Below are 26463 nucleotides of genomic sequence, written 5' to 3'. Positions count from 1 at the left end.
AAACTAATCACTGACTGGATGAAGAATCAATGATTTTGGAGCACTTCTCTTGAAATCAGTAGGCACTGGCCACACCAAGTCTCTATGCTGAGTGCCAAGGGAGATCCTTGATACATTATTTGAGATTGGACACCCCAGATCTGTGATCAGCACAGGCTTAGGTACTGCAGGAGCAGGGCTCCTGGACACAGCCAGCACCACCAGAAATGCCCAGAGTTTCTAAGTCAGCTCACAGCAGGTGCCTGCCAGCAGGGCCAGCCCATGCCCAAGGGTGAACAGAGTGCTTGGATTTGCACTCAGTGATCCTGAAGGCAGATCTTGGCTTAAAATTTTACTTCCTATTTCTCCTAAAAAATAGATTTGGTAATTGTATAGATAGAAAAACACACCCTTCATTCTAGACACTGTCATCATTTCCCCACCAGACAGTCTGACTGTCTCTCCTGAGCAAATAATTTTCAGACAGATCATTGTCCCCTGAGTGCAGGAAACTGGTACAACTGTACACAAAGAAGAAAAAGATAAAAACAGCATAGCAACACAGCCAGAAGACATTTATAATGCATATATTTTGCTTCAAGAAATGTGTTTTATGGAAGAGAAGGGGTAAGAGACAGGCCCTAGAGACAATGACTCCCTATTCCTTATTTGTAAGCACATGCTCTTAAACAGACCCTGAGAAACCTCAGGGTTTGACTACATGGAATTCTGCACTGCATGATCTGACCAAGTGCTTATCTTGTCCTGAAAGCAATATCCCAATGGGAAGACTCCTGCTCCAGCCTAACAAAAGGGTTTCCTCCTATTTCCAGAGCCCTGCTAGGAGCACTGGCACTCAGATCCTCACACACTGGCCCAGCTGTCTGCAAGGTAACCCTGGATCCACAAGCCATGTTTCCACACATGCACAAAGAGAAAGCAGCTCAGCAGCACACTCAGGTTTATCCTCTGCCTGCCCAGCTCCCACTGCAAGCCCAGGGCAGCTCCTTGCAGAGCCCTGCACAGCCGGGGGTGCAATCCAGAGTGCCAGCATGGCACGGGGATGCCCATCTGTCTCACCCAGGATGGCAACAAAACTGCATCACACAGCAGCTCTCCCATTCAGGGCACCAGGGCACACAGAGGTCTGGTCTGTATCAGTGCACTGAGACACATAAAACATTTATAAACACCAGCTGCCTCAAGATCTGCTAAGATCGTTCTTTTAGGGGTGCTCCTGCGTGTCTGCATTTACAACTTGTACATTTTTAAAAGATCAGGACTGGTTTGGGAGATGCCAGCAGGAGAAATACAAGTATTATATGCCAGCAGCATAAATACAAGTATTTATGCATACTTGTATTATGCATACTTGTATTTATGCATATGGGCACACAGTGATGGCTGTGTCTATAGCAGAAAGTCCTCAATGCCCTATTTCCTGGGGGTGAACCTGCATCCTGAAGAATGAAACTCAAGCTCTCATGGTTCTCTAGGAAAACTTAGGAGTAGATGATCCATGCAACTCCAGAGTCAGTATCACCATAGTATAAACAGTGGCTGCTTGTGCTGCCTATATCCCAAATATCCTTTTGTGAAACCTGCTTTGAGAGTCTATTTGGGCCATGGAAATTTCCTGCTGGACATCTGCCTCAGGGTGAATTTTGGAAAATTCCCAACAAATTCGTACAACTTTTTTATTGTCCATAAAAAAATCCAACAAAACAAATGAAAACCACCAAAAATCAACAAAATAACAACTAACAAACAAAAAACCCACACAAACACACAAAAAGAAAAAAGAAAATAAAAACAAAAAAAAAAATCCAACCAACCAAAACCTCAAACTCTTTCATGGTGACACAGTCATAACTTTTGCTCTCTAAAAAAATTTAAAAATAAATCTGTCCACTTTTAAGAAGGAGCTTGGTTTGGTTTTGGAAGGGTATTGAATTTTCTTGTTTCCAGGAAAATATGCCAAAGTTTACACAATCTCAGAACAGAGAAAAATCCTGTTTTACATATGACCACTAAAGGCTTATTTGAGTTTGGCAGCTGAATGGTTTGCAGATTCCATCTGGACTGAGCATCTCCAGCCCAGAGCTGCAAAGGTTGAGCAAAGCTTCTGCCGAAATCTCTTTCACCAGCTGCTCAGGGTCACTTCTAACACTGGCAAAGATCCTGTAGGCATTCAATATGCAGCATTTTGCCTAAAAAGTGAAGGTATTTGATCTAAAAAATTGGCAATATGACACACCACTCTTTGTCATGCCTCCAACTGTGACTTTAAAGCTGAGTGGAAAAAGGAAGTTTGTGTCTGGCTATTACAGCTATTTATTAACACCCCACAAGGCCTTTGTGAACTGAAGCAAAAATAGGAATCTATACCTAGATTAGACATGGAGATGAAGAGGAATTAAAAGAAATGTGGCACAGCTTTAGCCTTTGACATTGTTTTAATACAGATAAACACCTGCTTAAAATGATTACTTTAATTGGGCCAAATTACTAAGCTGAAAATAAAAGACTATCCAAATTACTAAGCTGAAAATAAAAGACTATCCAAATAAAGGCCGAAAATCTGAGTGGGACAGGGATGACAGACAGGTGGACTCCCTCAACAGCCAAGGATGGGACACAGGAAGTGCTAGAACACAGCACATCCCGCCTGAGGGCAGGCAGAACAGGTAAGGGTCTGTTTCCATGGTCTCTGCAGAAAGCTTTGGGTGAGCAGCTAAGTAACAGCTTGTAATACACACATCTGAATATAGTGAAAAATTCACCAAAGCAGACAAAAGAAATGGGGTAAAAGTAGCAGAATTTTTTTAAGATAACTGAGGAATATTTACTCACCTTTAGTCAAAAGAAAAATACAGCATTGAATTTTTAAAGCACTCAAGGCTTTCCCACTTCTGTCCTTTACCCTTTAGGCTTCTCAGTTCAAGTCCCCTTGGAAACTTTTCCATCTGTGCTGTTCAGCAAGTGCTGGGGAGTTTTGACTCAGGGAAGATTCTTGTGTTGATTTTTTTTTTTCTTTGGGGTGGGGTGTTTGTACATAATCACCTAGATGAAAGAGCTTGCTCAGGATCCTGTAAACATCTAGTTCCCTCAGGGTATGCTTGGAAGCTCAGCAAAGTATCAACATCATCATTCTTCATACTGGTAATTTGATATGTTTCCCCTTCCCAATTTCTTTAATTCCCTTCAAAAGCATTTACAGCTTTACAACTTAAACTGCAATCAATCAAATTATTATTTTCAAACTTCTCAGTTACTATTTTTTCACATTTGTGTACATGTCTGGCTTTCACCATGATTCACTACTCCATGCCTGACCATCACCAGGTTTCAACTGATTGATTAACAGATACAGTACTGTGCTGCCTGGCAGGGAGCACTCCAGCACTCAGGTTTGGCAAATGGTCATGATGGAATCTACAGAAAGTACCAAATCCTAAGGAAAGTATCTCTGAAATTCCTGTTCCAACTTCAGCATTTTCCAAGTTCCCTGAAGGCAGTATCACCGCTCTCTCATATAAGGGTTGAGTCTGCTATCACACCATATATGTAAATTAAACTCCTGTTAGGACTCTGGGAAAATTCAGAGTAGGCATCACATTTGGAAAACTGGCCTATTCCAATTTCATCAGCTGACATTCTCACCTTAGAAAAGCACCTTTAGCAATCCAGCTAAGTGTAGCATAAGGATTTCTTCAAAAAAAAGTGTCAGTGTAAGCACCAAGCATTCTGCCTCTCGAACTTGTTCTAGTCTAAAAGAGCAAACTTACTGGAATATACTGTCCCTACAACACGTTCAATGCGTCTCAAAATGTGTGGATTTGTCACCAAATTTTTTTCTTTTTAATAGTCTCTCCTTCACACATAAATGTTATCGTAGGAGAATGTTACATAGCTTATCACACATATTTTCTAAACTTTTTCAGATTTTCAATCAGGCTAAACTAAAAGAACGACCTCTATACAAGATTTCTCACTGAAGCCAGATAAGTATTTCAGAGATGCCTTAGGTTCGTAGGTCAGGAAGAGTGCAGATACATGTGAAGACCGTGAACCCATTTTCTAATGACCTCTCCATCAAAAACTGATCAGAGAGGTAAACAGGCAAGAGCTGGAAGTCCTGTTTAACTGATATGTGTTCTGACTTGGCAGTGTGGGAGAAAGTGTAAGACATGAAAGCGGGGGCAATATCAGAGACAGTATCTTATCTATATCCTATTAGCAGGAAAGAAAGATAGACTGAGAACAAATTCCCCTTATCTATGAGAAAAAAAAAATACCAGGAGATAAGAAAGAGGTGCTTGGATAAGGTTCTGAAAGAAAAAATAACCAAATGCAAAGCTTATTTGATGTTGATCTCTTCATACTGTGAACACAGAAATGAAAAATTAGAACTTCAAGTTCTTGGGGTTGCTCCATCTATGACCCTGAGCAAGAGTTACAATATCTGTGCTTTCCCTTAACAATTTATAAAATACAACAGTAATGAAAAAAATTCCTTCCTGGACAAGGATAGTATAAGATTTTAAATTTAAAGATTTTCAAGTCACATGCATTACTTGATAGGACTAAACATGAATAATTATCCAATCTCTAAATCTCTCAGGATTCATGTATTCATAGTCACTAAAATGCTTGGGAAAAAAAACTATTAATCTACAACATTTCCAGGTAGGGGAAAATTTATGGCACTTTTTTTCCTAAGAATTTTATTGTTGGAAGAGCACTGAAACACAGATTTAAGTTAGAACCCTCCCCCACACTGGATATATTCAAACTTGATACGCCATTTCTACTAGAAATCAACATATAGTGTCATAAGTGGCATAATAGCTGAGATACTCGCATATCCCCTGGACCTGATGAGGTTAGACATGCATAACAGCCCCAGAGCAATATTCTTTAGAAGAAAAGCAATTTCAGACATACCATATCAATCTACCCATGTGTATTTGTGCCCTGACAAGCTCAGCACCAGCAAGGTATCAAGAGCTGGTATTCAACAGGTGACTCGATTTATTTGATTCACTGGGTCTCTTCTTACAAAAAGGACTTGGATGTTAAATTTGCACTTCATGAAAAATTCAGGCATGTAAGACAAGCTATAACAACACACTTACTAACAACAGGCCTCTGAGTAACCATAGATCCTTATGTAAAGTGGAGTATAAAACAAATATCTAGAATATTATCTAGAAATTAATCTAAAATATTTCCACATTTCCTCTACAAAAGCCCTCAGAGAACATCAACAAATAGAAAGAATTGTGAAAAAAAATTGCATGTGAGACTTGATTGCTAAGCAATACTTAGAGGGATATGAAGACAAAAGTTAGAAGCAGAGATCTGCTGGAGATGAGAAAACTGCTACAAGGACAAAGAGTCACCTTGTTCTTGTCAGATCCCAGATCCCAGATCAAGCTCAGAGCACTGATTAGCATACAGAAAGGTGTAATAACACAGAACAATTCAACGAGGATTTAGTATCTGTCAGGGTCTTGCTTGTTCACCGTAGATATGAATACTCCATGTAATGGGAAGTTACACACAGGTAAAGCATCCTGGACAATCTACATCCACTGATATACCCCAAACTATAGCCCTTTATTAATCTGATTAAAAGAAGTTTCGATCAGAAGTTATGACTTATCTTTGCAATTCAAGGTTAAGTCACTAAATAAAAGATTTTTCTATGAATTTGCCTACCTATTTAGCTGGTATATCTTCAAAATGAAGGTATAGATCTTATTACAGGACACAACAGATGAGGAAGAACAGGGCCCACACATCTTAGAACTTAGTAGTTTAGTAAGAACAGGGAGAAGCCAAAAAGGCTCTCAAGCCCAATTTGTAAATCCATGTTTCTACTTTGCAGGTGAGAGTTTCCCAGCTAATAACTGGCAGCTTCTCTCCTTCCCTCCTTGGGTCAGCTGGATACTGGCTGCTTGGTTTTACCTGGAAAGTCTCTACAAGAACACATGATGGATCAAAAAAAGTATTTTGCAGTCAAGAATGCACAAGCATAGGATTCAAGAGTTTGGGCAGTGGGAGATTCTGTGGACACACCAGTAATATTTTTCCCAATTATATTGCATCATGCCTCAGAGCCTGGCCAGAATATCATTTAATAATTCCACTGAGCACTAGAAGAACCTTTCTTAGATTAAATTTTCGCAGAATTTCCTAGACTTCAAATGCCACATGCTTCACTGGACTCCATGTCACAAGTTAACTCAGTGGGTTCTAATGGTCACCAAAAATACTCTGCCCACGCCTGAACAAGAAGCATACAGCTTACCAATATAGCTCAGTTATTATTAACACACATCCCATCAGAACAGATCCATCAAACTCTCTGCTATACTGACTGTACTTGCATTTATTCCAACGTGAACTCAATTTCCACCCACCCCATATCAAGTATCGGTGGGTGGGAATCTGCCTACTTTGTACAGCTGAAGCTGGAATTCTTCCCCAGCTGCATTCAAAACAAGCTGCATCAGTGTTAATGGACCTTTTCTACCACATGCTCCTTCAGAAGGTTCTTTTATACATCTGTAAGCTTCATCTTTGCATTGAAATTGCAAATACTTCTCTTCAGCGACTGAAATTCAGTTAGACTCATCATTGTCTTTGCAGATGCAGCATGTATAATAAAGTAGAAAAAAAATTAATAGGCCAACTGTATTCTGCCTTGCCAGATTAGTTCTATTAATGTCCACATGTGCTGCTGGCCCATTGTGGTAAATTAAGACAATAACTGGTTTTGTAATAATTTGTCCCAATGTATCCAGCCTTTTGGGTCATTCCCCTTTCTGCTGCAGTCAGTGCTGTATCCCCCTTCAAATAGCAGAGCAAACTCAGGACCTCTGAACACCACTTGTTGAGCATAGATATTCTAGGACATTCTTTTTAAAAGAATAGTCTCTAACTATTCTTTTAGTCAGTCTCTAACTACTATTTCTAAGTGGAAATGCAAGACAGCATTTGACCACACTTAACATACACTTAAATGAAGTGGTTTAGGCATGGAAAAGATCCCTGCCATTTTCACTTGAGTTATAGCTCGAAGAAAACCCCTGGCTGTTGCACATATGAAGGTTATTCCCTTAGTGATTATTGAACAAGGAAATAAATACTTGAGAACACTTTATTCTTTTCCTGCTACAAGCTATGCTTCAAACAGAAATCCATCTGTATCATTTTTCCATTTGGACCTGTTTTTATTAGTCTGTGTCATTTTTTCAGAGAGTAAATTCAGTAGAGATCATTGTCTGTTCTGTATTTCTGCATTGCCTAATGCTTCATCAGCCTTGAGAGAAGCCCTTAGCTATATAATAACTTTAAATTATTAAGTGCCATGACAAACATTTCACGAGAAAAATATTTACTGAGAACAGAAAAGATGACCACAAAAACTGCAAATCATTATCTGGCACTTACATTTATGGGCTTATGTGTCTTCTTTATTTTTTAAGGATTGCATCTGTCAACAGCACATAGCTAGAAGTACAGAAGCGGAAGGCTTCCTTAATAGACTAGCTTGTTCTTAATAAAGCTATTTTAACAACTTTATCTCTTGCTTCACCCACCTACCCCCATCCTTGAAGTTAATTTTTCATTTTTCATCTGCTGAGATTGTCAAGATGGGTTCGACTAGAGTTTAAGAATACAAATGAAACTGTGTACTTCTTTTCTACTGTTTTTAACCACTCCTTGGTCTCTTGTGAGTGAAGCCTGGAAGCTTGTTTGTGTTTGGAGTCATACTCATGCACAATAGATGAAGAACTGTGTCCTGGGATGCTTCAGGCCCAGCATCACCACCCAGGCAAGGGAGGGGATTGTCCTGCTCTACTCTGCACCGGGGCAGCCTTACCTTGAGCCCTGGGGGCAGTTCTGGTGCCATCTGTGCAAACCAAAACAAAGGCCCTATACATCTTAGCGGTTCAGGCATACAAAAGAAACTTTGCATTTAGCCCAATGTTAATATGATTTCTTTTTGATGAAAACATGTATGATATTCACTCAGAGCAGAGATCTGTGTTCATTCCTCTATGCCTAAAAACAGCAAAGAAGTTGAGGAGACCACAGGGACCAAAGTCCCAACACTACTGCTCATGAGCACAAGAATTGGTCCATTTTAAAAAACAGAAGCAGGCATTATCATCCAGAGGATCAGCCTCCTTCCTCCAGCACCACAACATCCCAGAACAACCAGCCCTAAGGGGAACTTCCAGACACAGGAGAATTTATTCAAAATGGAAAGCATGGAAGATTAAAGATCTTTCATCCAAATTTGGTGTTAGGACTTTAACAAACAAACCTAAAACCCCAAAGTTGAACAAAACCAAAATAAAACCAACCCAAAGCCTAAGAAAATAAGTAGGCAGCTCATGTTCTGACTGAGAAGGACGTCAGGAAGTCAAGACCCACACAGCAGAATGATGAATGACCAGAAAACACATTCTGATAAGTCTGACCCCATATCACTGTAATGCAGGATAGTTTCCATATCAAAATTGAACTCTTAGGTAGAAAACAGGGGAAAAAAGTAATTGGCTTTTGTGAAAGTGGCAATTTTAGCAGACAGGAATTGTTTCTGGTATGTAAATCTGTTGCTCTCTCCTGATAACAAGGAAAACAATTACTCACAGAGAAAGTGCTTTTAAACATGTATCTTTGGCAGGATAGCTCTCAAGAATAGCTTATTGCATTGAGTCTTGGCAGTGAGAGAAGCTAATTATTTCCATCAGGAATCTGTAGGATAATAAACCAACTTCTCATCTAGCAACAACCTTTAGAAATTCAATTGAGTATTAAAAATAGAAAGCAATTTATGTTTTATTCAATTGCACACAATAATCTTGAGATAATTCTGACTTTAAGGTTATTTTGCACTTAGCTTCTCTGGTTACAGAAGTTGTGCAAAGATACTTGGAGATTGACTTCCACAAGGGAAAAGCTTGGCAAGTACAGAATAGGTTGGAGCAGAGGCAGACTCCCCTTCAGTTCATCTTGCTGCTAACAGACAGAAAAATGCATAAGCTCATATCTCAGCTTATTCAATATTCAAGGTATATTGGGGCAAAGGAAAGTCTACTGGGCACTTAGTTCAGCTGCTCTGGGAGACTGTTAAGCTCAAAGACTACTGTAAAAGAGTTGCACACAAACTCCAGAGTGCAGCTCTCAGGAACCTTCATGAGGAATAAATTTCATTGCACAAGTGCAATGTGCTCTGTGTTATAATGGAAATTGAAAACCTTTTGTTTCACCATTTACTTTAAGGATGCTGGCCACCTTTGATGCAGTGAGGTGTGCTACGTGTCCTTAACTTTCACTGCATGATCACATAAGGATTGTTTTTCCCCACTTTGCTTTCTTTTTTTAAGCTTTAATAATAGAGAAAGAAAAAGCCACAGCCAAAGACTACAGAGTCAAACAAACACCGACACAGGCAGGCAGGCAGGATTTACATCTCATAAAGTGTCACTGAAACATGGTTATACTGAGTGCCTGCAGCACCCACCACTGTTGTTGTCACTGTGTTGACCAAAGCACAATGTATTTCTTGCCTTGTGGTCTACTACCTCACATTCCATAATGCATTTATTTGCAGATCACAGCAGCTATTTTTCACTATCACAGCAGCTCAGAGGCAAAGCTGTAAAATAGCTGCTATGTATCAGTGTCCCCAAGTTTCATTGTTGACTTTTCTTGACTATGTAGTTGTTTTTTCCTGCAGGAAAAATGCATTGAAGAGTCTGAAAACACAGCCACACCATTTGGCTTTAAGTTAATTCCTTCCCTATATTCATCCACAGTTCTTCGGCACTTTAGGAGAGGGTTATTGGGACACTTCACTGCAGGAAAGGAGGGCTCATATTGCAGCCAGACATTGTTCAGTGTGGGCTAATGTAGCACAAGGAACAGCTTGCTCTATACCAGAAAAAAAATTGTGTTGTTAAGTTCCTAATCTTAGGTTTTCAGTAAAAGAGAATCCCTCATGGGTGTGTAAAAGAACAAATCTGTGAATTCACTAGAAAAGTTTGTGTGGTGGGTTTTGATTTTTAGTTTTAGTTGTTGTTTAATTGTTTTGTTTTTAAAGGTGCAAAAGCTGTTCCATTATCATTTGTTCTAAACAGTATTTCACTAGATAGTTGGCTGATAAAAAAGCATTGCACCAGCTGCAAATGCTTCTTCTTTTCCTTCCAGTACCGATTTCTTTAGTGGTTAAGAGAAGTGGTGGTGGAGTGAAGAACATACGAGAACCTGGAGACACCTTAAGACACTTTAGACACCTTCTGCCAGCAGATTCCATCCAAGGGGAGAAGAGGATTTTAGGGGCAACTTGTTTTTCCTCACCTTTCTATTAAGAGTTTCTGCTGATCTGTATGCCCTGTTACAAGGCATTTAACAAAAATAAGCCTTGAGTAATTTCACAAAACTCATTCAAATTACTGGAGAAAGTATCCCTTAACACCAGGAGGTTATTAAAGCAATGCCTGATTTCAGATTCTGTTACATTGCTGAATCCCAGCTTCAATACAGTTACACATTTAAAATGCAATTTAAATAAACATTGAGGATTCAAAAATCCCACAGCATCCACTTAGCTCATTTAGCCCACCCTTCATGCTTATCCATCAGCAATTAAAGACAAGATACCACGGTGACTAAAAGAGATTTCACAGGTTTTATAAGCAACTGCATTTTCTTTCAGTACTTCTGTGTTTTATAATGTATTTTCATTTCAAATGAGGGAAATTTGAGACCAAATGTGTTTCAAGTCCATTCTACTGTACTGGAGCATTTTGTTCTGCTCCTTAAGTAGTATCAAAGGACCCTACAGTTATCTCAATTCCTGTCTATTAATTAAAAAATTGCAAAAGTCCAGAATTTGCTGTACATGCTTTGGATTGCAGCCAACACAAGATCCATTCGTTTCTGATGAGCAGTGCACATTTAGATCTAGAAGAAAAATATTGTGTGATGAAAAGGGGAGCAACATTTTCTTGCATTGCTTAGTCTGATTTCTTCTTTGTACTGCAGCTAGAAATAGATCTATGGAGCTGGAGGAGAATAAATTTGGATGCAAAGAACAGCCCTCAAACTAACTAGAAAGCAAATAACACTCCAGATGCAATTGGGGATGCAAGATGCATAAAACTAGAGGCAGGGTGATACCATCCAAGAGAAAGTTTAAGAAAGGATGTTTCAGCATAGCTGGACAGATTAAGTGGAAAGAAAAGAAAAAAGGGAAAAGGGAAAAGGGAAAAGAAGGGAAGGGAAAGGGAAAGGGAAAGGGAAAGGGAAAGGGAAAGGGAAGGAAAGGGAAAGGGAAAGGGAAAGGGAAGGAACTTTACTAAAAACTATCCCCTGATAATGCCTCCAATCATGCATATAAAGATGCTTTTAATTTGTAACACTATAGCATTTCAAACATTTCATGAGTTGTGAAATTTAACAAGAGCTATCATGCTTTAGGCTGAATCTGCTTTGTTTTTTGCCTAGATTACTGAGCCAAACACAATGAGTTTCAACTCAATGCAGCATTCATGTGCTAACATTTTCCCTGGTTTATGTTTTCTTATGTATAGACAGACAATCAATGGGAAGTGATTAAAAACCCAATTAATTATCTGCTACATTTGGCTGCTTCTCCTCACCCTTCAGGAAATACACCAAGTCTGATGCAACATCTCCCTTGTGAAGTATCTCAGTCATTTCTTCATGCACACTTCTCCCATGTGGCACAGTCAAAGGAGACTGAATGGCAACAAACTGTTGCCTTTATGTATGGACTTGACAACTGGTGTCTCAAAACCATTTAAGACATCAGAAAGTGGTATCACAATATATTTGGATTTTACTCAAAGGAGCAGCAAGCTTTGCAAAAGGAAATCACACCATGTCAAAGTATTTATATGCTTGAATATAAATCATTAGAGTTGGAAAAGACTCTTAAGATAACCAAATCCAACTGCCAACCCAGTGTCACCACCATGATCACAATTAAACCATGGCTCAAGTGCCAAATCCACACTTCTTTTGAATACTTCCAGGAGTGGTGACTCTACCACTTCCATGGGCTGCCTGTTCCATGCTTGACAATCCTTTCTGTGAAAAAAAAAAAATTCCTAATATCTAATGTTTCTATCAACAGATTTTCAGAAATATCATTTCAGTCTATACAAAAAGTGAAGGCAAAATATCTAAAAAATGCTTATGAAAAATATGTTTAAATCCCTTTCTGTGTATTTTGTCACACACTGGAACATAAAATATAGAAGCAGAGGGAGTCCTGATAAGTTCAGTTTTACAGCTGAGGCTTTAGACTAATGACTATTACCAGGCAACTGATACGACCTTCAACTCTTACACAAGATGCTGCTAAAACAAACTATTCTTGCTTAGGCAGTCAGAGGAGAAGCCTGCCTGGAAATCCAAACAATTCTAGAAATAAATGCTGGTAAAGCAATATTCTTAACAGATTGGTATAAATATAGTAACACATCATTCCTCCAGAGAGCAAGCTGGGGACCATAAAATTGCGGAGCAGCATCCCTGCCAAAAAGATCAGGGAATTGCTCCCATGTTGTCCTGTTGGTAACTCTCACTCCCTGGCCTATTTTAAATCATGTCTGAATGTTATTCTAGCATTAGTGTTACTACTAAAGCCACAGAGATTTAATTTACTGGCAGCAGGAAAAAAAAAAAAAAAAGCTAAAAATATTAAGACAACATAAGGCCAGATTCTGATTGGAGCTATACTGAACACATGCATTAACCCCAGTGACTTCAGAGTAATTACACAAGGTTGCTAAAATTAGCATCTTGCCCATAGCACCGAGCAAATTAGAAATGCATAGACACAGATGAAAGGAGAAACAGCAAATGAGAGCAGCAAGACACTGCCCCCATGAAGTCTTTGCTGTGTTGCTGACAAGCAAAAGAAATTTGGGAGAAAAACCCATTCCATCCCAACTTCTCCCCAGGAACCCAAGCAGGAGGGTGCTGGGCTGGAAGGTACTTAACAAGAGAGGGAGGCATAGTGGAGAGCTCAGGAAGCCTTTCAAAAGGAAAGACAGGGAGTTTGCCTGCCAGGCAGGTTTTTGCAAGATCTCATCATTCTATTTATAACACCACATGCCATGTTACATTACATCACACCACGGCAGATGCACACCACATGCAACAAAATGCATTAGAAACACTGTGGGTTCTCTCCAGAATAAATGCCCACAGCTCTCAGCAGCAGCTTAAAGGCAAGTTTCCCAGAAGGATTTGAAATTCCTTGGCAAAAATTTGCAACCTACGGAGTTAACTTTCACATTCTGCCAGCTCAGCACTTGAGAACTCAGAGCATCTATCAACACCTCCCTGTTTTACATCCTCACGATTTTAATTTGTTCAGGGTTTATTCTTGCCTTTTTCTCCAAGAACAAATTGCAGTGTAATTTTTCTTACGTTTAACTGAGTTTTATTCCTCTATCTATTCAGAAGCTCATCCAGGCATCCTGTTTCACGCCATTAAAGCAAACAGTCACTGGTAGCACTGCAGCAAATCTGGGATGTCCCAGATGTTCTGAGGCAATCTATAGGCTTCACTGCACTCAGGATGGTGATTGGACATAACTCTGGACAGCCTTATGTAGTCAGACCTCTTCTGAAGTGAGGGTTGTATTGGAGTGGATGACCTCTGGAGGTCCCCTCCAGACTGAATTAATATTTTTCCTAGTGATGTAGGTACTATTTGCCACTAATATTAAAACCACATGTATTACCTAAATTATTTACAGTATTTGCTTTGCTTTGATTTATTGGGTTCAAAGTTCTCTTAAAGTACAACAGGCAACACTAGCTGATTGACTTGAACAAGTCTTTGCTCTTCACATGAGCATTGATAAAAATGAGTCCAGAGGCTTATTTCAATTTCCGAAACCTGCAAATATCAATTGTAAAACAGCAAGATGAGAAATTTTACAAAGGCAGGGAAAAATTGTAAAAAAATGCATCCCACTGGTATAGAAGTGAATGAGATCAGAAGCAACAACTGAAGAAGAGAGGTGCCATCTCCTTCTAGGGCCTATCCAGATATAGACAGCTTTGCACTGGTACCAGTTATGCCCTTAGACAAAATGGAAGATAAGCATGCAAGTTAAAAAAAATTATCACTTTGAAATCCCTAGGAGATTATGCATGAAAATCCTTATTAAATGCATATTATCATGTTTTGAGAAAAGGACTATGTGAACACAAAATTTATTGAAGACTGCATCAAAGCAAATGTACACAGTGGCACTGAGGAAAGACTGCAAAGGACTCTCAGTTGTTATTCCTCACATTCTGTAAGTCTGATGTTGTAAATGTATTGGTGTTTGTTTACTACAGCATTTTTTTACAGAAATATTATTTTCTGTAGTATGTCAGAGCTCATCCCTAAACAGATTCTCCATTTCATTTAAGAGATGAAAAACATGGAAGTACTAGTTTTGGCATGAATTTTACAAGTAACATAAAGTTGCTAATACTGCAACATTGTCCTGGTTTGGGAAAATTTGGAAGGGAACTTCCAAAGGAATGATTCCCTAAAGTGCAAAATTCAGCAGCCCTTTCCTTCACCTGTCTGGGAGAAAAATCTCCTTTGAGAGAAGTGGAGAAAACTGTTTATTTAACAAGAAAAGTACTCACAAACATGAAAAAATGAGTTATATTAAACAATGAAACCTCCCATTGTTCTGAAGAGATAGCAAATTCTGAGGACCGGAGAGAGAGAGAGTCCTGTCCGTGGGTCTGTCCTCCACAGAGCAGCTCAGAGAGGCCCCCAGACAACAGTCCTGGTGTTCCCAAACCAAACAGCTGAACAGTTCCAAAAAACTTCTGGCCTCAGCTACCTAAAAGCTAACTAAAAGCAGAGGAGAGCTCTCTCCTGCTGTCTGTGCTGCAAACAAGCGTGGGAGCAGGAATGTCCAGGAGTGCAGCTTCTGCAAACAAACTGCACGCTTCCTCTGCCCCCTTCACTCTCAGAACCTGCCGTAAAGGTGCACAACTTAATACCCAGCATAAACAGAGCAGAGGATTGGGAATACAAGCATCATTTAGAAAATTTAATGAGAATTAAGTAAAAGCAAGCAAGCCAGAAGTTATGCAAGAAAAAACAAACAAACAGGTTTTAGAGATATTTTGGAAAAAGCAGCCAGCATGATTTCCTTCTGGTATTTTCAGAACATGTGGTATTATCTGTATTTGCTCTGGTGAGTCAGGGAGCCAACCACCAGCCTCAGTTCTCGGTGCCTATTTAGTGTCTGAGATAAGCAGTGTTTAGTGTGCAGTGTTTGTTGATTCTAAGCATAAAAGGATCTCATCCCTCCACTCCAGTTAATAGGATTATATATGCCAGGCAATTTGTGCTGTGTCAAATGCCACATTAAAATCTTTACTGAAGTAATTGTTTAGTCTCCAGATTTTGAGTCACAATCATAGATAGTTTTTGCCCAGAGCTTGTCTTATGGAAAAAATAAGTAATATCTTAGGCTACAAGCAGAGCGAGTGAAAGTAGTTTTTAATCAGTTTTAAACTTAAACCGTCTAAAGCTATACCTGCTTACATTTCATCTTGCCCAAAAGTGTATCCAAAGAAAATAAGTGGTGTCCCATGACAGCAGACAGGATCATGACAGCTTTTGTGAGGAACTGCCCTGGCTCAGTGCCAATTGCCTGGACCTTTCCATCATATCAGGCCTAATACTACAAGTTCACTGGAGTGGAAGAGCCTCAAGGAAGCAATGATTCATTTCTGGGAAAGCATCAGACAATCGTGGAAATTCAGAAAAGGGTATTGGGTCAAGACTGATGCTTTCCCTTTCTCCAGTTCTCTACAACTTACAAGTGTTTTGGAGGAAGACATGGGGTGTTCTGGACTAAAGGCTGGTGTTTGAATCCTACTCTATCTCCCCTGTTGTTTGTACAGTAAATGTTGCAGCAATTTGCTGCCATATAAAGAGGGTATTCAATATCCTGAATTACTGCCTGTGTTTGCATTCACAACAGTTCTTAAACTTGACAGACTCTTCCAAAAAAATAAATCTGTAATCTTCAAGCAGGGATGAAGTAGATTGCATATGTGCTTGCTGCATTTTCAGAGCTCCACTCTTACTTCACTGATAGGTGGATGAATGAAGATGCCTCCTGCTTCTCCCAATACCAATCTGACCCAAAGCACACATTTCACCCTGTAAGCATGGACCAGTGACAGAGTGGTCCCCAGCCAGACTTCTCATCCCTCTTGCTTTCTGTGCACTTCTCTCTGAAACAGGGTCCTGCAGATAGAGCATGGAGCACCCCTGACCTGCAGGTTGACCCGCTGCCATACTAACTCACTGCCGAAATTTGTAACCAGCTAAAGAGACCACGGGCAACACTAGAGCACTCCTTCTTGGCTCACAAAGCTGGGTTTCCTGAAGGACAGTGAAATTCACCTGTAAATGGTTGGGGGGTTCTTGGTTTCAATGTTCAAGCAAACCACAATACAGTTCCCTACTGGCTATTCTTTTCCTTAGTTTAAAAAAATAAGTAGGATTGCTTCTCTTTAATCACATCACCATCAACAAAGACTTGCTTGCAGCAAAATGCCCTACAAATTCATATGTGTTTCTCTGTTTACATTCCTCTTATTCCGCCACGTGTAGTCCTTCCACTGAGATCTATCTGGAGGTAAATCAGAAGTTTGTTTGATTCTAAAACACTGGCTGAAGCCTCTATCTAGAGACCCCACTTTAAAAAGACAAGTAATTAACTCTCCAATCACTATTTCAAAAAAAAGTACCACTAGCAGTGTAGATAAGCAGAATGACATAGAATATTTCCTTCTCAAACTATAATATTAATTTCACAACCCTTTCATCCTAATAGTTAAGAGATCCACCAACTTAATTCAATTTTTCATTTCATAACCCCTCTTAAAATAACACTGTACTCATCATTTTAGGTGGCTGAGTCTTGCAGCATGGAGATGCTTGAAGTGGATGGCCACCAGTCTGGTGAGAGGAGCCTCTTCAGACCCAGGAGCCATCCCTGGCTCACCAGCAGCCTCTGCTCTGGCACAGGCAGTACAGCCCTAAGGTATGGAGGAAATTCCTGAAGGGCCTCCACAACACAAGATCTCTGCAGAAAGTCTCCTATCTCCAGCTTCCTTCAGGGGTTCTAACTATTTTGTCCTGATAAAGGCTGCTACTGCTGCATGTTTAAATAACAGCTGACCTCACACACATGAACTCAGCTAGTGTGAACTTCACATGTTCACAGCTCCTCACTCTGTAGCTCACTGCTTTCAGCCAGGCAGAGCTGCTTCTCAAGCACAATAAAACAGCATACTTTAAAATGCACATTTCCACTCCCTGTCTCTTCCCTTGCCCCTTCTCCATCACAGCACTTAGACCATGTCCCACACAGGCTCCTGTTCCATGGGGGGACCTGACAGAGGGAATATTGCACTTGCTTTTAGCCTGAATCATCAGGTTTGAACAAGGCTCTGAGACCTTGTACTGGTTGCTTTCATACCCTTCCTCCACACATGTGAAAAGAAGACAGCATAGAGCATGCTGTCCAAATGGAGGGAGGGAGCGACAAACACAGCCTCTGCAGTGAGGATCACCAGCAAAACTCACATCAGAGTAAGGAGCTGGAAGGTGTCTGGTGTACAGGCTCTCAAAAAGCATCCTCCTACTAGGCAAGCCCAAAGCAACCTCCTACTTCACTCTCATATATGATATGACAAGAGCCTAATAAATCTGTTGTTGCTGAGGTCAGCAACTTTGCCTGAGCTCTCTCCCTCTCATGGGATGCTTGTACAACTGGTGGAAGCCTTCTTACCATTGCCATGTCTCTCTCAGCAGAGGATATCAGGAGAAGTCATTGGACTGTTTATTACAATGGAAAGCCAGTTTGCTACTGCTTACATTTAACAGGTGCCAAGATTTGCATTTCTGTCAGCTTGAAGTGACAATGAGTCAGAAATACACAAAAAAAGTCAAAGAATCAACACAGCCTTTATCTACATCCACAAGGTCCTGAAGTGGAAATTAAAAACTTCTGTTCATATTATTATTCTTGCACAACACAATCTGCTGAGCTGATTCTCACTGTCCACAAATTAATTTATAATATATGTAAGTAAACACCTGTGTCATGTTGTTTTGTGTCACTATAGGACACTTGTTTTGTGTCGCTGCTCTTTCCAAGGTAAAAAAGGACTTTTTATTTTCTAACTCTAACATTTATAAATTTTCAAAAGTGACAGTGGATTGGAGAGTGAAAGTGCCACCTCTCCAATGACACTGGACAAATCAACAGTCCATCAAATTTCTCTTCCTCCCTAAAAGAATGCAAAACAATAAGTTATTTACATGAAGTGCGAGAAAATTCATTACAAGAATATAAACATCAAAAAACTTAGAAAATCTTAAAAAATCAGGGTGACACACCTACATTACTTTTAGTTATTGCAAATGCCATGGAAATTTTAATGGCAATAACTCTTTGGGGAAAATGCTAAGACAAATAGGATTTCAAAATTTTTTAGGTATCATCCACAGCTGGAGAAAGAATATACCAAATGTTTTAACACATCATTGCCAGTCAATGAATAAGCTGTGACAAGTTAAGAGAACTGGCCATCTGAGTTCTTGGAATGCTTTTTCCTGTGATCAAACCCAGCTACATCTCTGTCAGTGGCAATATTTTCCCCCAGCAGCACCTGTAGGTACACCTGTAATTTAATCCTGACTCTCCCCTTCACAGTAATTCCTCTTCAATAATTTTCTAACAACTGTGCCCCTGTCTCATGTGCAGTAGAACCAGAGGAGAGCCAGGTCTGGATGTTCACTGGGTGTGGAAACCCAGGGCACTGGGAATATTTCTCTGGCTGCTCTGGGGTGCCCTGACCCCCAGCGGAACACTGACTTTGACCGTCATTCATGAAGAAAGTTTCCTAGACTTCAAGATAGACAGAATCCACAAAAGTGTGAAATAGATTATAGAAAGTAGTGTAGGTGTATCACGTGGTGAGAAATTTAGGTTTTGGGATTTTTAGTATGTTGCGGATGGAAGCAAGACGGAGGGCACAGGGTGTCCTCCTGTATTTCTTCTTCATGCTTCTTCTTCCTTCTTCTTCACAGGTTTGGGTGGCATTTTGTAATTGGGCAGAAAAGTCCACATTTCAGGCTCTTTGGGATCAGTTATTGGGTTAAAAGGGAAAATAATCTAGGTGTCAGCTCTTAATTGCATAGTTTAGTCTTAAAAGACCTTGTAACAAGAGATAGTTAGCCATTTTGTGCCTCCTAATGAAAAACTGCCAAACTCACAGTAGTGAGACTGTTTCACTGATAAGAAATAATAAACACTTGAGTACGAACATGAACTACTGTCTCAAGTACCTCTTCAATCCAGACCCAGAGAAACCCACAAGTGGTGCCCCGACAACTGGGACCCCCACAAGTGGGAACGCCCTGCTGCAAAGGCAGAGCTGCGGGAGAGCTTCGGCTGTCGCCACGGTGGTTCTGCCTCTGGTCAGGGAGATGCGGCCACAGGCACAAACCCAGTGAATGCACCGAGCAGGGACTCATGGCACGCTGAACTCCAGCTAGAAAATATCTCGCATGACTAAGTACTACTTCAGTAGGAAAATAAACCTTTATCCAGAACCACCAAAAAAAACACTTGTCTCCAGTACAATGTGGCTACTATCATCAGTACAAAGAGAGAAAGGTATATCATCCCCATTTTGGGACCCAGTCAAGCTGTCAGTACTTGACAAAGTCTTGTTTGCCAGTGAAGCTGTGTGCACTTGTCACACATGCAAAATAAAAAATACATAAGGTCTGATCTTTTTAATTGAAGCTGATACTATTAACCTCGTGCAAGTGTGAAATAAAAAGCCTGCACTCACTTGGTTGACAGATGGTAACCTCAGGAAGCAGCAGTTCAGCTGGAACTCTGAGCCAGCATTCACAGAGAGAGACCATTGGTCACATGGAAAATACACAGGCAAAGAGAGGAATCAGCATAAATTTCTCACATCTTCAGTCATTATTCTAACTATATGGTCACAGCTTCAGGGTTGAAGGCACCTTTTAAACAATTATGGCACTGGCAGTTTTTATTACATTGTTTATTACTCTGAGGGGTTTATGTTGCACATTTTACTGAATCAGTTTTTTCAATATTGTTCTTCTGGACAGCAACTGATGTTTTCATAATCAACAATAGCTCTCAAGGTCTTCTAAAAGCATAAGTATTTATTGTTACATAAATTTATAGTTACCAAGTATTTTTTACTCTTTCATGATCCAAATATTCCACAAGCTTTTCTTATTTGCTAAAATACATAACCACAATATAAACATCAGATATATTTGTAGGATTTTGGGAATGAAGACCTTTTCATTACTTTTATGTTATCTAATTTCAGTGCATTTGTTTTAGATTTAATCCTACTGTAAACATACATGATGTGTACTTGCTCCCTGTAACAAATTGTGTCTGGGACTTGGAACAGTCTAGCCCTGCAATCTCTGGCAAAACATTTGCCATTTGTTCACAATTTCCACCCTAAGCTCCTTTTATAAATTATCAACACCTGAAGGCAAAAAAGTTTATAACCTAGGGAAAAAGTATCCTGGATGATTTTCTGCCCTGAAACATTGACGTGAACATAGATAGCACAGAAAATATTCTGTGTCACAAAATAAACCTCCCAGAGTAGGGTTAGAGATGTGGGTTCCAAATACTAAACCCATGGGCATTTATGTATGTGGACCAAAACCAAATATTGATAAGCATTTGATATGGACCATCTACTGCTGGCTGTGTAAAATCTTACAACCCATCCATGTAGAGATAACAACTTTCCACACAGCAAACCTGCTTTGGCATTTTCATTGTTTGATGTCTTTCCTGTTTAAGCTTTAACCCAGGCCCCTGGGTATTCAGGCCAATGATCTACCACAGGAGAAATTCCAACTTGCAAAAGGGTAAACAGGCATTTAAGATTGTACATGTCAGGCATTTTCAGAAATGTTCAAAATCACCCTGGATGTATTTTTAACTTTAAAGTCACCATGTAATCCCACACTGACATTTTTCTCTCTGATATTTTTAGATCTGGAGCTTTTCAGGTGAAAACAGAGGTTGCATAAGGGCTGGCAAAGGGGGATTCTTGGCTCAGTTTAAACTGCACTGTAGATTTCTTTGCAAGTGCCAAGATTACCTCTAACCTCTCACAGACTACAGTTCTCAGAAGTCATAATCATTGCTGCAATTTCTGCAGGTAACAGTACATCAGAGGAATAGTCAAAAGCCACATGCTGGTGTGTCCCAGACACACACATTGTCCCAAGTCTTTGGATCATTAAAGCAAACAGCACAAATTAGACAAAAAAAGGTGGCTAAAGACATGAAAGGGAGATCTAAGAACACTGCAGCCTTTTGCGGAGGTGCCAAACACATGGGTGGTGCCAGGCAGAAGGATGTGTAGGGAGCAATGTTGGGGCAGTGCCCTTTTCCCCTTGGTGTTGCAGTGTCCCTGGAGCTCTGGGCTTTGTGGCTTTTTCAAGCCTAACCCTAAGTGGAGCAGTAAAAGCAGATTTTTGCTGAGGTTCCCAGCACATGGGTGGTGCTGAGCAGAAAGGTGTGGAGGGAGCAATCTTTGGGCAGTGGAGTGTTCCTTTTTTTGCAGTGAAATGGACCAAACCTTGCCAAATCAATACTCATTGAAATGGCAAGATTTCCTTTCCTTACATGAAATGAAGAATTTCATTTCATGTAAGGAAATAAAATCTCAAAGTCAGAGAACAAAGTGGAACAAACTGACTGGGGTTTCCACAATTATGCACCTGGGTAATCCAAATACCAATGTATTTGCATATTCTATTCTAACAAAAGACATTAGCACATGGAAAATATTGATTATTGAACTTAAGCCATAGCTTCAGCATGAGATGGGTTTATCCTACTGTCTTGGTTGCCAGGTTCGTGCTATCTCCATGCACTACCCTTAAGTGAGGAAATACTGTCACCTCTCCTTGCAATCATTGCATCTCCTCCCAAGAGGAGACTCAGGTACATGGGGAGGGACAGAGCTCCCCTGTGGCTGAGACAGAAGGGACCGTGGGGATGAGGGAGGAGAGCTGTCCCAGCCAGAAACCAGCCCATCATGATTGCAACTCCCTTTGGCTTTATGTGGCCTGATCAAACAAGGGACAACCTGGCCCACCATGGCACTGAAGAAGTTCTTTTCAGAGTGACACTTTGGGTACTTATTAATGAAGTGAAAACAAGTGTTCAACCCAAACTTTCTCCAGTTTGAGCTTACTTTTAATTAGGCTACAAAGACTTCAGTACCACAGTGGTTATGACTGCTAATGTTTTGTTCCCCAATCAGATATTAACAAAGTGAAACAAAGTTCCCTGAAAAAGAAATTTTAAAAATTTTTAAAGATTAGAAAAATGCTTTGAAGAATTCCTTAAGGAAGGCTCAAAAAAGACTCAGACACTGTAAAAAAAAATCCTGCATCAGAGAACAAACTGCAAGGTGAATAATAACTATACTGTGTTCAGAAATTAAAGGTTGGATATCACTCTAGGGCTGTATTTGGAAGTTCAGGCAGAAAGCAAGTGCTGACAGCAAGGAGCTATAACTCGGATGAGATGGTTTCAAATGGGCCATCTGGCCAGCAAAGGAACAGAAGTGGCAATTGGAAAACCTGAAAACACCTCATTACAGCACACCACAGCTGAGACTATGACTCTGTTTCCAGCTCTCCTTTAGAAAGCTTGCCCAGACACACAGAACCCAGGCAACAGCTTTCCTTGGCAGTTTGGGGAAAGAGAAGGAGGGAGGGAAAAGGGAAGGAATGAAGGGTTTCTGCTGTGGAGTCACATAACAAACCATAATGGACTATACTTAATCCCACAACATCTAAAGGAGCCTAGAGAAGTGATATCACACTGTTCCCAAATACCAAATCTTAAAGAAGATGGAGATAAACTCTTTTTTGTTCAGCAATAAGAACCAGTTTGTAGCAGCTGCAGGAGGATGTTTCTAACACCATTTATTTCCCATATTTGATGAATACATCAGATCTCTGCTCCCACCCTCACTAAAGTATAAATAAGCATTTTGAAAAAGGTGGATCAGCATGCATTTTAATAATTGCCACTCCTATGTCCTCTCACCTTAGGAATGAGAAAAGTGGGAAATCTGTTTCTGCTGGGCTGTGGGGCAGACTGTAGCTCAGCCCTCCAGCAGGCTCTTCTCTGCCACAGCAGGCAGCCTGGTGCAGAGGACATCAGCACTCACAGTCCTGTTTGGAAGCCACAACATGGACCTTGCTGTTTATCAGTAGCAGTGAGGACTGGAATCACCCAGATACTGGCCCTCTTTCTGGTTTCCTGCAAGTAGATGATTTAGCTTTTACTTTGTGGATTGACTTTAGCCAGTGGGAAAAGTGCATCCTAAACATCTTTGAGCAGTCTTGTGATGAAATTCCCAGTTGTTCTTTTTTGTAAAGTTTGTTTTGTCTCCACTGTTCTTTCTTTACATGATTTAATCTCCTTGAATGCTCTTCATAATTTATTTTTAAATTCCAGGCATTTTTATGCTTCCATCAATTTTTATTATATGTAGAATTTACACTTTTTTCTGTCCGATTCAGATGCATAATGCATTTGGTTGAAAACTTCTCCAAGTTCTCCAAGACTGCACAATGTTTAAAATAAAATTATTTCCCACACTAGTCAGACCCGCAAATTTAATGCCTCAAGCACTTTAATAACATGGTTTTAAATAGACTGCTGAAATATTAATCTTAGTGTTCATTTTTCTTTCATTCTGCCTTTATTGTTTGACTTTTCTTCTTCCTGTCTCTGTTTCAATATCCTCTGGACATCATCACATCCACAGGATGATTCAGGTGTTGGGAGAGCTGTATGTTTCAAGCCACACTGTGTTCCAAAGGAACACATTCCTTATTCTTCACATGGAGCCAGTTTTCTTTGAAACATCTCACCTGTCTTTCAAACATTGCTTCTTCAAGTTTAAAGATCTATTTGTATTAAACTTTGTAATACTGTAGATACCTTAGGTGACCAAACTGTAGAATTACATTTTTTCTTTGGGCTTGTTATTATGCTAGCTGTTCTGCAAAGTCACCAAAAAAAAGTAAAAAAGTCCCCTAGCAATCCCCTAGGTGCAGGAAAGGCATCAGACTGAAGTGATGCTGTGAAATTGGATAGCAAGAACAAGCAGCAATTTTGAACCTGTAGCACTAGAAATCAAGAAAGATGGTATTGAAAGAAAGATTCAGGCAATCTTCTGGAAAAGTTTTATATTACATCTCAGGATGTACTGGCATTCAGACTGAGCTTAAATTGGTATTTTCTTTCAATATGCAAGTATTCAATGCATAGATTTTTTTAATGTTAATAGCATAAAGTATTTTTGTAGCTAGGATTTTGTGTCATCTACCTCATTTAGTCAAAGGGTTATAAACTGCCCATGAATGTCTTAAGGCTAGAAATGGGAAGTCTTCAAATCACCCAAGGACACAGGTTTGGGAACAAAGCCACAATTGCAGAAATGGGAGGAAACATTTTCAATAATTAACTTGCAAGCAAAGACATTTTGGCAAGAGGAATGGCAGCTGCCTCCAGCACCAGGACCAAAGCTCTGGTGAGCAGTAAAGCCCTCCTGTGCCTGCTTTTAGCCAGAAGATCTTAGTCTGGCAGAGACAGAAGATGCAAGGCTATGTCTCTTCGGATATACTGTGTACTGTCAGGCACAGAGGCCTCACACTGCTATTAGCAGAGACAAAGACTTCACTCCTGAGTGCTGCTGGCAAGTGTCCTTTGGCTCACTGGTTGAGCCTCCACCAATTCATCCAGCACAAGCCCTGTGCCCTGCTCCAGGCACATTTCCTGGGTGTAAGAACACAGTGGTCATCCCAGACTTCTATGAAAAACTGGATTTTATCCAAACTAAGTGTGCAAGACCTGACCTTGGCCTGTAAACTTGATCCCCACAACAAAGGAGATATTTGGTGCTGTTTGTTGGCTGTCTCTCCAGCTGTTTCTCCCTTGCAACAAAGGCTGTTTGATGATTGTCAATTGAAAAAACACTTTTGGCTACTAAAAGGGATCCTTAAGATTATACCATGCCTTGGTGAGACACATGAAAATATTTCCTTATTCCCTTGGGGTTTTATGCCCTACTCAGGAGGGAAAATATTAATACAGAGATTAATGTAGTAGAATATAATTTTTTACTTAGTTACTCCACACCCCAGTCAGATGTCTGGGAACAGAAAACAAAGATATTAACCCAGAGCCAAAAGTATCTTCTAAATTGAGCCACCCAATCTCAGGCATGACCAGACCAAGCAGGGACAGAGATGGACTCAGCCAGAGACATTTTCTTTTACTTTTTCTTAGAGAGAAGGGAATAATGTGACTGCACTAGTTTGTTTGGTTTTTTGGGTTTTTTTTGTCCAAAGGGATTCACATTTATATTCTCCTCAGCAATTTTATTACTTCTGCATACAGGTTTCATAATAACCAACAGAGGAGAAAGGAAAGACACCAGAAAAGTTCCAGGTCCAAAATAGTCACAACTGGAAAACATAAGGGCTCTTTATGTCATTCCATAGATTCCGCTAATAGGTGGAAGGAAAAAAAAAAGTAAAATACTCTTTAAAAAAAGTTTAAAAATTTGATGTAGAAAGGTACACTTAAAATTTCCAACCACGAGCAGTCCAGTTCAGTTTTACTTTCAGCCTGCAATTATCCGAGACCTTATCTCATTTATATGGTAATAACTTGTCTCCTGTCGGCAGCAGGAGCAGCGAGCGCAGCTCCGTGAGGGCTCGGGGCCCCGCTCCGTGAGGGCTCGGGGCCCCGCTCCGTGAGGGCTCGGGGCCCCGCTCCGTGAGGGCTCGGGGCCCCGCTCCGTGAGGGCTCGGGGCCCCGCTCCGTGAGGGCTCGGGGCCCCGCTCCGTGAGGGCTCGGGGCCCCGCTCCGTGAGGGCTCGGGGCCCCGCTCCGTGAGGGCTCGGGGCCCCGCTCCGTGAGGGCTCGGGGCCCCGCTCCGTGAGGGCTCGGGGCCCCGCTCCGTGAGGGCTCGGGGCCCCGCTCCGTGAGGGCTCGGGGCCCCGCTCCGTGAGGGCTCGGGGCCCCGCTCCGTGAGGGCTCGGGGCCACGCCGCGCTCGCACGCCCGAATCGGCAACGACTGCGGCCTCGGGGCTCTCAGCGCCCCACAACCGGCAACGAGCGAGCGCGGCCTCGGGGCTCTCAGCACCCCGCAACCGGCAACGAGCGCGGCCTCGGGGCTCTCAGCACCCCGTAGTCGGCAACGAGCGCGGCCTCGGGGCTCTCAGCACCCCGTAATCGGCAACGAGCGCGGCCTCGGGGCTCTCAC

The 26463-nt window shown here is 40.9% G+C and overlaps 1 long non-coding RNA gene across 4 annotated transcripts in view; it reads right to left on the bottom strand.

Annotated features, from left to right (window-relative positions):
• Window positions 1–26463, bottom strand: part of LOC118687679 (uncharacterized) — a 143875-nt gene that overhangs the window by 89192 nt on the left and 28220 nt on the right. Inside the window, exon 3 of one of the 4 annotated variants that reach the window (XR_008508468.1) lies at window positions 23229–23444. The exons of the other annotated variants lie outside the window; for them this stretch is intronic. This is a non-coding gene — a long non-coding RNA (uncharacterized LOC118687679). The remainder of the gene's footprint in view (window positions 1–23228; window positions 23445–26463) is intronic. 4 annotated transcript variants of the gene reach the window in all.

This window comes from Molothrus ater, chromosome 6, assembly GCF_012460135.2.
Source record: "Molothrus ater isolate BHLD 08-10-18 breed brown headed cowbird chromosome 6, BPBGC_Mater_1.1, whole genome shotgun sequence".
Lineage (NCBI taxonomy): Eukaryota > Metazoa > Chordata > Aves > Passeriformes > Icteridae > Molothrus > Molothrus ater.
Note: the sequence above shows the minus strand (reverse complement) of the source record. Positions and strands in the feature narration are given on the sequence as shown.